At 33.6% G+C, this 9,393-nt stretch overlaps 1 long non-coding RNA gene and 2 other non-coding genes across 3 annotated transcripts; 2 read left to right on the forward strand and 1 right to left on the reverse strand.

The window, feature by feature from the left end:
- The first annotated feature begins 525 nt into the window (after positions 1-525).
- Positions 526-686, forward strand: LOC147074015 (U1 spliceosomal RNA). The gene has a single exon (XR_015070427.1). It is a non-coding gene; the product is annotated as a U1 spliceosomal RNA (small nuclear RNA).
- Positions 687-3,251: 2,565 nt separating this feature from the next.
- LOC147074016 (U2 spliceosomal RNA) lies at positions 3,252-3,444 on the reverse strand. Its single transcript, XR_015070421.1, has one exon. It is a non-coding gene; the product is annotated as a U2 spliceosomal RNA (small nuclear RNA).
- Positions 3,445-7,216: 3,772 nt separating this feature from the next.
- LOC147074017 (uncharacterized) lies at positions 7,217-8,653 on the forward strand. Its single transcript, XR_015070359.1, has 3 exons — positions 7,217-7,376; positions 8,001-8,264; positions 8,389-8,653. It is a non-coding gene; the product is annotated as an uncharacterized LOC147074017 (long non-coding RNA).
- Positions 8,654-9,393: the final 740 nt, after the last annotated feature.

Here is a 9,393-nt window from a genome sequence, read left to right on the forward strand (position 1 = left end):
GATTTTTTTAATCATTATTCGCTCCTAAGCGGAGAATGTCGACCTGTCCTACAGTCCACTCTAAAATATATAATGGAGGTTGTATTAATAGTGTTTTTAATGAGTGTATGATTAATCAAAAAGTTGATAAATTTTGTGATATGCGAGGGACATAGGTAATAGGTAAGTATTCGTTTCTAAAAAAACTTATTTAACTGAAAAAAAAAATAGATGGCACCTACTTACCCACAATTTCGATAATTTGTACTTACATATTTTTTTAAAATTTTCAAAAGTTTTAAGTAGGTATTATTATATTTTAATATATCTCTATTATGATTGTATTGAAATAACTAATAATAAGTAATGTATTTTTAGCTAAAAATATATTCTCGATTATGAGTTTTGGCGAGAAAAAAAGAGTGAAAAAAGATTATTTAGTTTTAAAAAATCATCGCCAGATGACACTGATGCACGCTATATTTCAAACCGCACACGTAACGCAGTAACAAAACCATAAAAACTAAAGCAACTCGACATTCAGGCATACTTACCTGGCGTAGGGGACACCGTGATCATAAAGGCGGTTCCCCAGGGCGAGGCTCTTCCATTGCACTTCGGTTGGGCTGACCCTTGCGATTATCCCTAATGCGGATAACTCGGGCGCGTAATTTTTGGTAGTCGGGACTGCGTACGCGCTGTCCCGGATTTAAAATAATAATACTTCGTATAGCAGTAAGGAACAAAGGGGATTATTCCACTAGTTACCGTTAATAACAAATGACTGCTTCGGTATTTTCTTTAGTTGCATGCTTATCTCCCAAGATTTGTTTCGTGCGCGTGTTCAACAAAAAGGAGGAGCTTATTGTTTCAAAACCCCTAAAACTAAAACGAATTTAACCAATCTAATTGGAATCAAATAAGACCTGCGTCGACGCACATCTACTGCAGCCTGACGTAGTTTTGAAAAAACTGTATTATTCATCTATTGAATCTGTGAAGGTGGTTAAACTGTATTTGATCTACCATAATGCATTCTAAAGATTAATTTTATCCTTTCCTCTTCCTCACTTTTGGCATAATTATTTCATTTTAGGAGAGTTTGAAACTTACCAATAATTTTAAAGGCTTTTGAAGTTAACACGTGTGATTTTAGGGTGTTCTGAAACTTACATAAGTGTACGAAATGGTACATGAAAAAATCGCCAGAGGCGTTCCGTGGTTATTTTTATTGTAGAAAAAATAAATGTTGGTCGGTACCACTCTATTTAAAAATATGTTTATTTCAAAATAGTCCCAAGTATCTAAAATTATCAATATAAACAATAGAAAAAAAATATTAAATATAATATGTACTTGATTGAAGTACTTACCTACATGATTTAAAAACACCTCGGATATAATATACCTGCCAGTTTCTTTTTTTAAATACGTCCGACGGGACACGAACCTGTAGCCAACCACTGGATTCGCGCCAATGTGCTTTGATTAGCATTTCATTATAAAAATGACTACAAAGTTAATAACATCGTAATTAACTAGGATGCCGTAGCTTAAAGCACATTGGCGGGAATCCAGTGGTTACATGCACAAAATGAGTCCGCACACATGTTTTCATCCCCCGCACAGTCCTCACACAAAAATATTGTAAAGCCGCGTTGACACGGTCCAAGTACACTTGGACCGAGTGCCATCCAAGTGCACTCGTATGATGTGACATCTTCATACTAATTATTCCTATCCAAGCTACTTGGACCGCGTCCTACTTATCCAAGTTAACTTGGATAGGAATAATTAGTATGAGCTGTCACTTGGATGGCACTCGATCCAAGTGTACTTGGATCGTGTCAACGCGGCTTAAAAGAAAGTTTCCTTTGCCAGATTTTAGTTTTGCTCGAATGCACGATATTTGTTGCATCACCGTCAGGGTGAAAAGAAACACATTGTGTATAAATGTTTATTTTGCATAAAAGTCAGTGTTGCCATATTTTTCTATGCTGACTATAGTACAAAGGCGTAAAAATTATAGTATTTCTGTAAAAAATATAGTACAGGAACATTTTTCGGCTCGAATCCTTTAAAATTATAGTATTTTGGCATATTCGGCATAAAATTATAGTATTTTACATTTTTTGCAGAATCAAAATTATAGTATTGTACTATAATTATAGTACGGTTGGCAACACTGATAAAAGTGTTTATACTGAACAAGAACAACCCAACATACAAATTTAATATATTGACTTAATATAAAAAAAAAACCGCAAGTTTAATATTTCATTTCATCAACGAATACTTTTTTTCTTTATTTCCTATTTTCTTATTTACTTCAAAAATTATCGTGGCTAGTGTTATTATATAAAATCACTGAAATTAAAAAGTACCTTAAAAATATAAGTTTTAATGAAAAATTGTATGTGCGTGTTTGTGGGGGAGGGGTGTAAATTTACCCCACCGGGTGACGGCCCGTCACTGACGCCACTGACGGATTAGCTAAAATCCAAATAAATTATATTATGTAGACTTCAAATTAAAAAAAATATTGAATGCAATTTCTAATTACTGTTTTCTATGACAATCCTAAAATAGCGAAACCGGCTGTGACCATTATGAATTTGTTTTGGTTTAAAGTTATAAATATTTTTTTAAATTTGAAATGACGTATTGACATCGTAAAAGGTTTTTTTTTTCTTGACACAACCGTCTGCTTTGCGTACTTAGCAAAAATTTTATTAATCTGGTCAGAGAATCAAAATCAGTGTTATTATTATTATTTTGAAAGTGGAATTATAGTACAGAGCCTCCAAAATTATAGTATTTGGGGATAAAATATAGTACGCGTTGTCATCTGTTGAAAATGAAAATTTTCCCAATTTTTCATAGTCGGCGTTTTTATTAGGAAAAATATTTCGCCGCGGGCCGCATGTTCCCAGACTTTTCATAGTCGGCTTGTTTTTTTAGGAAAAATATTTCGTCGCGGGCCGCAGGTTCCATGCAATTTTTCATGGTCGTCTTGTTTTTTTTAGGAAAAATATTTCGCCGCGGGCCGCAGATTTCAAATTTTTGAAAACCACTCGATTGCGATTACTTTTATATTAAATTATAGTACGATTTTCAAAATTATAGTAATTTGGGCGTATACCTATTTCATATCGTACATAGTACGCGGACCAAAATTATTGTACAAATACTATTATTATAGTACGGTTGACAACACTGATCAAAATGCATGATGGATGTCATTTAATATGCACATCGACGTAATATTAGTTATTAGATGGGCCGATCCCGGCGGCACTGCAATGCCGGGCCAACCCGCGACAGGAGTGGAGCAAGCCCCGAACTTCCCGTCACATTCCAAAAATCAGTTTAATATACTGGTCCCGCAATGCGGGAACTATCAGATATTAAGCTGATAAGAACAGATACTACACTTTGATCTTAGCCTTGAGGCCGAGAAGCGATACCGAAATTCCATTTTCCAGAGTATACATACCTTTGCGGCTGACTAGTGCGTGCGAATTCAAACAACACTGCAGTGCCATCTGTGCTATTTTTATATAAGCCTCCCGGAGGAAAATATATTTTTCTGATATGAAAAGGAAATAATTTTGCGAAGGGATTATTTATTACCTAGAAGGAAATATGAGTACCTTGGTATCAAAGTGGGACAAACGCCACCTCCCACTAAATTCATGTTTTAATTGATTATGGTACTGCAAGTGATGCTCTTTTCAAAAAATCCACCAAAAGTATCAAAAACGGTAGTTTTGATAGAGATTTTTGAGTTTAAAGTTGGTATGTTATATGAAAAACGGACACTTTTCACACATGTTTGTGAGTCTCCTGTAAAATTTTGTAAATAGCTTATGTCCCACTTTGATACCAAGGTACTCATATGCACATTTAACATAGGTTGGTACGTTTTCAAAGGATTTAAATTACTTGCCTATTTAACTTATTTAGTGTTAACACCGTGACTGGCGCGTTTGGAGTACTTGGCCATTAAATATTATAATTAACGTGTTATTTAAATGTGGTACCTAATTCTGTACCCTAGAACTGAACTATATTAAGTGCCATATCCAAAATTTCTCAGTAGAGCCATTTTAAGTTTATTGAAATGTATTTTTTCTCCTGTATTAAAGTTTTGGCAAAAGTTTTATAGTTCTTAATTTTTTTTGAGAAGACATTTGATTATTGTATATACTTAACACAGTCTATGTGCATATTTCAGTGTTTTAACTTAGTTATATAGAAAATAAACACTTAATACTATTTAGCTTTAAGAAAAAAATATTATGATACTTTTAGTACTGCTTCAAATAGTATTGTGTGCCATTAACATTCAGTGAAGGGATATAATATTATGTTGAATAAAATACACTCAATATTGATTTAAAAATGTATATTAATTAATAATATTACAAAAATAATATGTATGTTTTAATAATAATCTCGAATAGTGGGATTGCAAAACTGGTAATTTATTAATATGATCTCGAACATTTTATTTAATAAATTCTGGTATTTTTATTGATGGCGGTTGTTTTTCTCTTTTATCGTGTTCAACATTTCCTCCAACTGACTTTTTAGATAGTGCAGTAGTAATAAATGTTTGTGAAATATTTAAGGTATTTAAAAACAAATACTTTGCACACTTTAATAGACTGACCATCTAATTCAAATTAGTATTGACGTGTATGATTTCTTTTATCGATCCTTTTACCATTTGTTATTCTCTTTCTTTTTATCGGTACGGACTTTACATTTAACGCAACAAATTGCCGCTTGTAGTCGATGTTTTTTTCATTTTTCCAAAATGCCTTGTGAATTTCATTTCTATGATGAGCTGAAAAATGTATGGAACATTTAAGGCGACATTCTGTCTTGCAGGGTGCAAGAACTCTTTGTGCTGGGATAGTTTGTGTTTTAGTCGTACGTTCCTCTCCTGCTGCTACTTCTTGTTTTCTAATGTTATTTTTCCAATTGAATGGATTTCTCTTTCTTTGTTTCTCTTTCTCACATTCAGTTGTGCTTCGTCCACGATATTAGTCAAATTTTGATTATCTGTATCTGAAATTTCCGAAATTGATACATCTGATTCAGAACCATTCTGGCTTTGATGGTAATCAGGATCGTCAGCTATACAATCTTCATCGATATGTGTAGATGTTTCATGTACAATATTAATGTTATCGCATTGGAGAAGATCTGAAGTCTCGGAAGCGAGAGTGGGTTATATTGGTTCAACCGATGTTTCCAACACTTCATAGTAAACGATATTACCACTCTGACCAAAAATGCATACAGATTATCATCACACACAATATCACTATGGCGGCTTATTTCTTGATAACTAGCCAGTTTTGTCGACATAAATCAAGTCATCTAGGGGTGCATTTATTTGCCTTTCAATTGATGAACTCCCTGCATCTAAAACGAAAATGACCCATTATCAATCTTAAAAAATAAAAATATGAATACTGTATTTTTGTTTCACGGATCTTTTGTAAAATCAAATTAATAGATTTAATACTATGACATAAGGCCAGTGGCGCACCCAGGGGGGGAGCCAAGGGGCCTTGCCCCCCCCCAAAAACATTGAAATTGAAAGCCAATAGCTTAGACAAATAAAAACACGGCAAAAAAATGATTTGAAATTCTCCAGAACCCTCTTTAAAAAAAATCTTAGATTTTAATTTCTAACACAAAAATTTCGAAACACTAATGTCGGGTTTTTTTAGAAACTCGACCTCTAATGGAAATGTCAAAAAATTCTCGGTGTCCACCCGAATTCCGGAGTGGTGTAGGTCATGGCTGGGGAGGGCTGACAGGGCTCTATCCTGGGGGCCCGGTCTGTGGGGGGCCCGGCGTGTCGGGTTGACCAGATAAGTGAGATAAACACACATAAATTAGCTTTAATAGTAAAAAAGTCGCCTGCGGCGCTATTACATACACTACATGGCCATGAACATTTTCAATTACTTATATAATTATGCAATATATTTTTTAATTATTGTGTTTCGATACTCGACAGCTCTATTATTAAAGTAGATGTATTAAAAATCGCCAATAATTCACTGTATAAGTACCCTTAATTTGAACTAAAACACAATTTGAAAAACGTTAATGTAGTGTTTTACACTGCATTTAATCTCCTAATATCCTAGCCTAAGGGCCCGTTTCAGGATGTGGGGACCATGGTATAGGTACACCGAGTGCAATAGACAAAAGACCGATAAACGAGAAATTAAGCTGTGAAGAAGAAAAAGAGTCTATGGGACTAATTGACATTCTCCTCCTTGGGCCCCCCCCAATATTAAATCCTGGGTGCGCCACTGCATAAGGCTATTACAAAATTAAACAATACTATTTCCAAACTCGAATAATCGAGCTACAATATATTATTTTAAATATCAGTCAGGTTTAACATACAATTTAATAACATTGTTTGATTTTATAAAACGCATATAAATTCCTACCTTTCGTTTCTGAAACGTTGTTTGACACTGCGGTACCTAGTAATTCATCACAGTCATCAGTAATATTATTGGTTTGTATTTTCACTAAGTCCAGAATACGTTTACTTCTCTCCAACATTATTAATTGTAATTAACTTTTCTTATTTGGAATAAATGTTTCAATGCAAAACTGTTTCAAACATTCGCACAAAGGAGTTAATACAACAAAAATGTGCGGTCGTCTGAAAAGTGTCAAACATTGTTTGTACTAACTCCGCAAGATAACACTTAATACTGTTTAATTGTATTGGTTGTTTTGACTGAGTGGACTTAATATCAATAAATAACAAAACACCTACAACTAAAGAGTATTAAAAGACTTAAGTATTCTTTGATTCCAAAATCAAGGTGCACTTAATATTCTTTAAAGCCTCCCCCAAACCAAAGCGAATATTCGCAGCGAATTCGCAACGCCCTCGCTATCGCTGTCGCTACCGCTTGGATTTGATGCGAATTTCGCGTTTGGCCCCACACCAAAGCGTCAGCGACGCAGCCATAGACTAAATAATTTTATTTACGCGCCAGATTTAAAATTGTAAATATTATTAATATTTTACGCCAATTATTCTATAATTTTTATGAATTAAATATAAAAAATACACGTACACTATAGCGCTTTCAGAATTGCTACAACTTTTACCCACTTTGCGTAAAGTGTATTTTAATTATCTGAAACAAGGTGGCAGCATTGGATGCAGCCATAGACTAAATACATATACGAATGTCAAAGTGACAGTTGTGTGTTGACAAAATGTACACGTCTTCTGAATGCTTATTACACGCTGAAGATATAATGAGATGGCGTGCGACAAATTACATCGACATTTAATATAACCTTACTTTATGACAGGGCAAGATTGCCATGGCTCATAGGTAAGATAGATTTACTCAGTTTCATAACTGCACATATTATAAATAAGCATTTACCATGAAGGGTTAACAGGATTTGAAGGTAATATGCTATTGAAATAACATGTCTCCGTTATTTGAATTGTAGGTTTTGACTATTTTGCGTTTCTACGCAGAGGGAGCGTACCAAAAACGGGTAGGCCAAGTCTTCTGCGCAATGAGCCAGGCATCAGTAAGCAGATGCATAGGAAACGTGTCCGATGCTATAATAGCAGTGCTTAGTAATACTTACATACAGTCGCCATACAGCGCTGACAGTCTTTAGTGTTGTGTTGATACCCTCTGATCAATTTATACAATATTACAATGTACATGTCATGTAACTAGAGTAACTGCGCATAGACACAACAAGTAAATTACCTACTCAATAAGAATTTAACGGGAATATTATTTTGTGTCGGTAAAAATATTTTTTAATTTCAGACTTCAAGAAAGGGCAGGTTTCCCGAAAATCATTGGGTGCATTAACTGCACCCATGTGCGAATATACCCGTCATACTTGGAGACTTTCAAAAATGAGCGCAGAAAATTTTCTGTAAATGTGAAATTCGTAATAAATATCATAACATGACATTTATTTTTATGCAGGTATCTGACATGTCTGACATGGACATTCTGGCAGTGAGTGCCAGATTTCCTTTGAGTGTTTATGACCAATTCATATTTAGTGGATCGTTGGTAAAAACTGAAATGAAACATCTACAGAACGACAAGAATTGGGAATTTTGTTTTATTAGGGAAGTATGTTAAACTTTACTTTACTATGGCAGTACCAGTAACAAATATTTTTGTTTGGTTTATATTCATCCGTATTTTGTACAGGTACTTCAAAGGAATCAAAATTTTGCATAGGTATGAATATGATATTTAATGAAACAGTTTTTTAATTATTTAAATCCTGATTTCTAATATTTTTACAACTTTCAGTCGAAAACATATTCAAATTAACAGACTGTGTATATTGAAATCATTCTAGTGCCACCATAGGCCAGCCAGACTCACTACACGGCTGCCCGCTGTTTGACCAGGGATGTGATTGAGTGTTTTTGGATAATGGACCACACCAGATCGCATAGCTACAGCAACAAGTGCAAGACCAACCGTGGCTATACATACAGTATACATGTATATATTAAATATAATTTATGTATATTTATTTATGGCTTATACACTGAAACAAAATATGTCACTTAACTGTACTTGAATTTTTTGCAGGATCATTCAATAAAAAATACTTGGTTTAGGTTAAGAAAGTTTTAATAATCATTTTTGCACAGAATACAAGAAAAATATTTATATAATTATTAGAATTACAATGAGCTTTAAAAGTAACACGATATTGTAATAAAATGGACAAATATGAAAAAAAATAACAATAAATTGTATATAGATAGGTGACAGGGTTCAGATGATTCTGGCAGTGCAGGCGACTCATTTAGGTGTCAGTATTGTTACTTTCAAATGACAATAACACCGTTCCAATGTGATTCGGTCGTGCCAGAAGACTCTGTCCTTCCTCTATTTAGTAACCGGGCGTTTTACAACTTTAAATGAAAATTAAGTGGGTATATAGATAGTATATTTTTTCTAGTATAATATTATTTAATTAGGTGACTTTTTATTTCTTTATTACTTGAAATGGTGTTTATATGGTAGATGGATTATAATGGTTTTGAAATATAGTTATTTTTGTTAATGAGTCATTTACCTTGACAGCTGTTTCGGCACATAAACTCATTTTCGGAACATTCAACAATAATTTGTGATTATAAAAGAGCTACAGGTCACGTAGCAAATTAAATACGCTTAGTTAAATAATAAATACATACCAAATATTTTACAAAATACACCACATACATCCATCGAATATGGTATATAAAATACAGATTCAAGTATCAAATAATTCTTGGATAAATAGATGTTTATGTAAGTATACGTTTTTTTAAATACTTACATGATACTGTGTTGTATAACATTTAAA

The sequence above is a fragment of the Rhyacophila brunnea genome, unplaced genomic scaffold, assembly GCF_057557595.1.
Source record: "Rhyacophila brunnea isolate RB1 unplaced genomic scaffold, BYU_Rbru_1.0 scaffold_17, whole genome shotgun sequence".
Taxonomy (NCBI): Eukaryota; Metazoa; Arthropoda; class Insecta; order Trichoptera; family Rhyacophilidae; genus Rhyacophila; species Rhyacophila brunnea.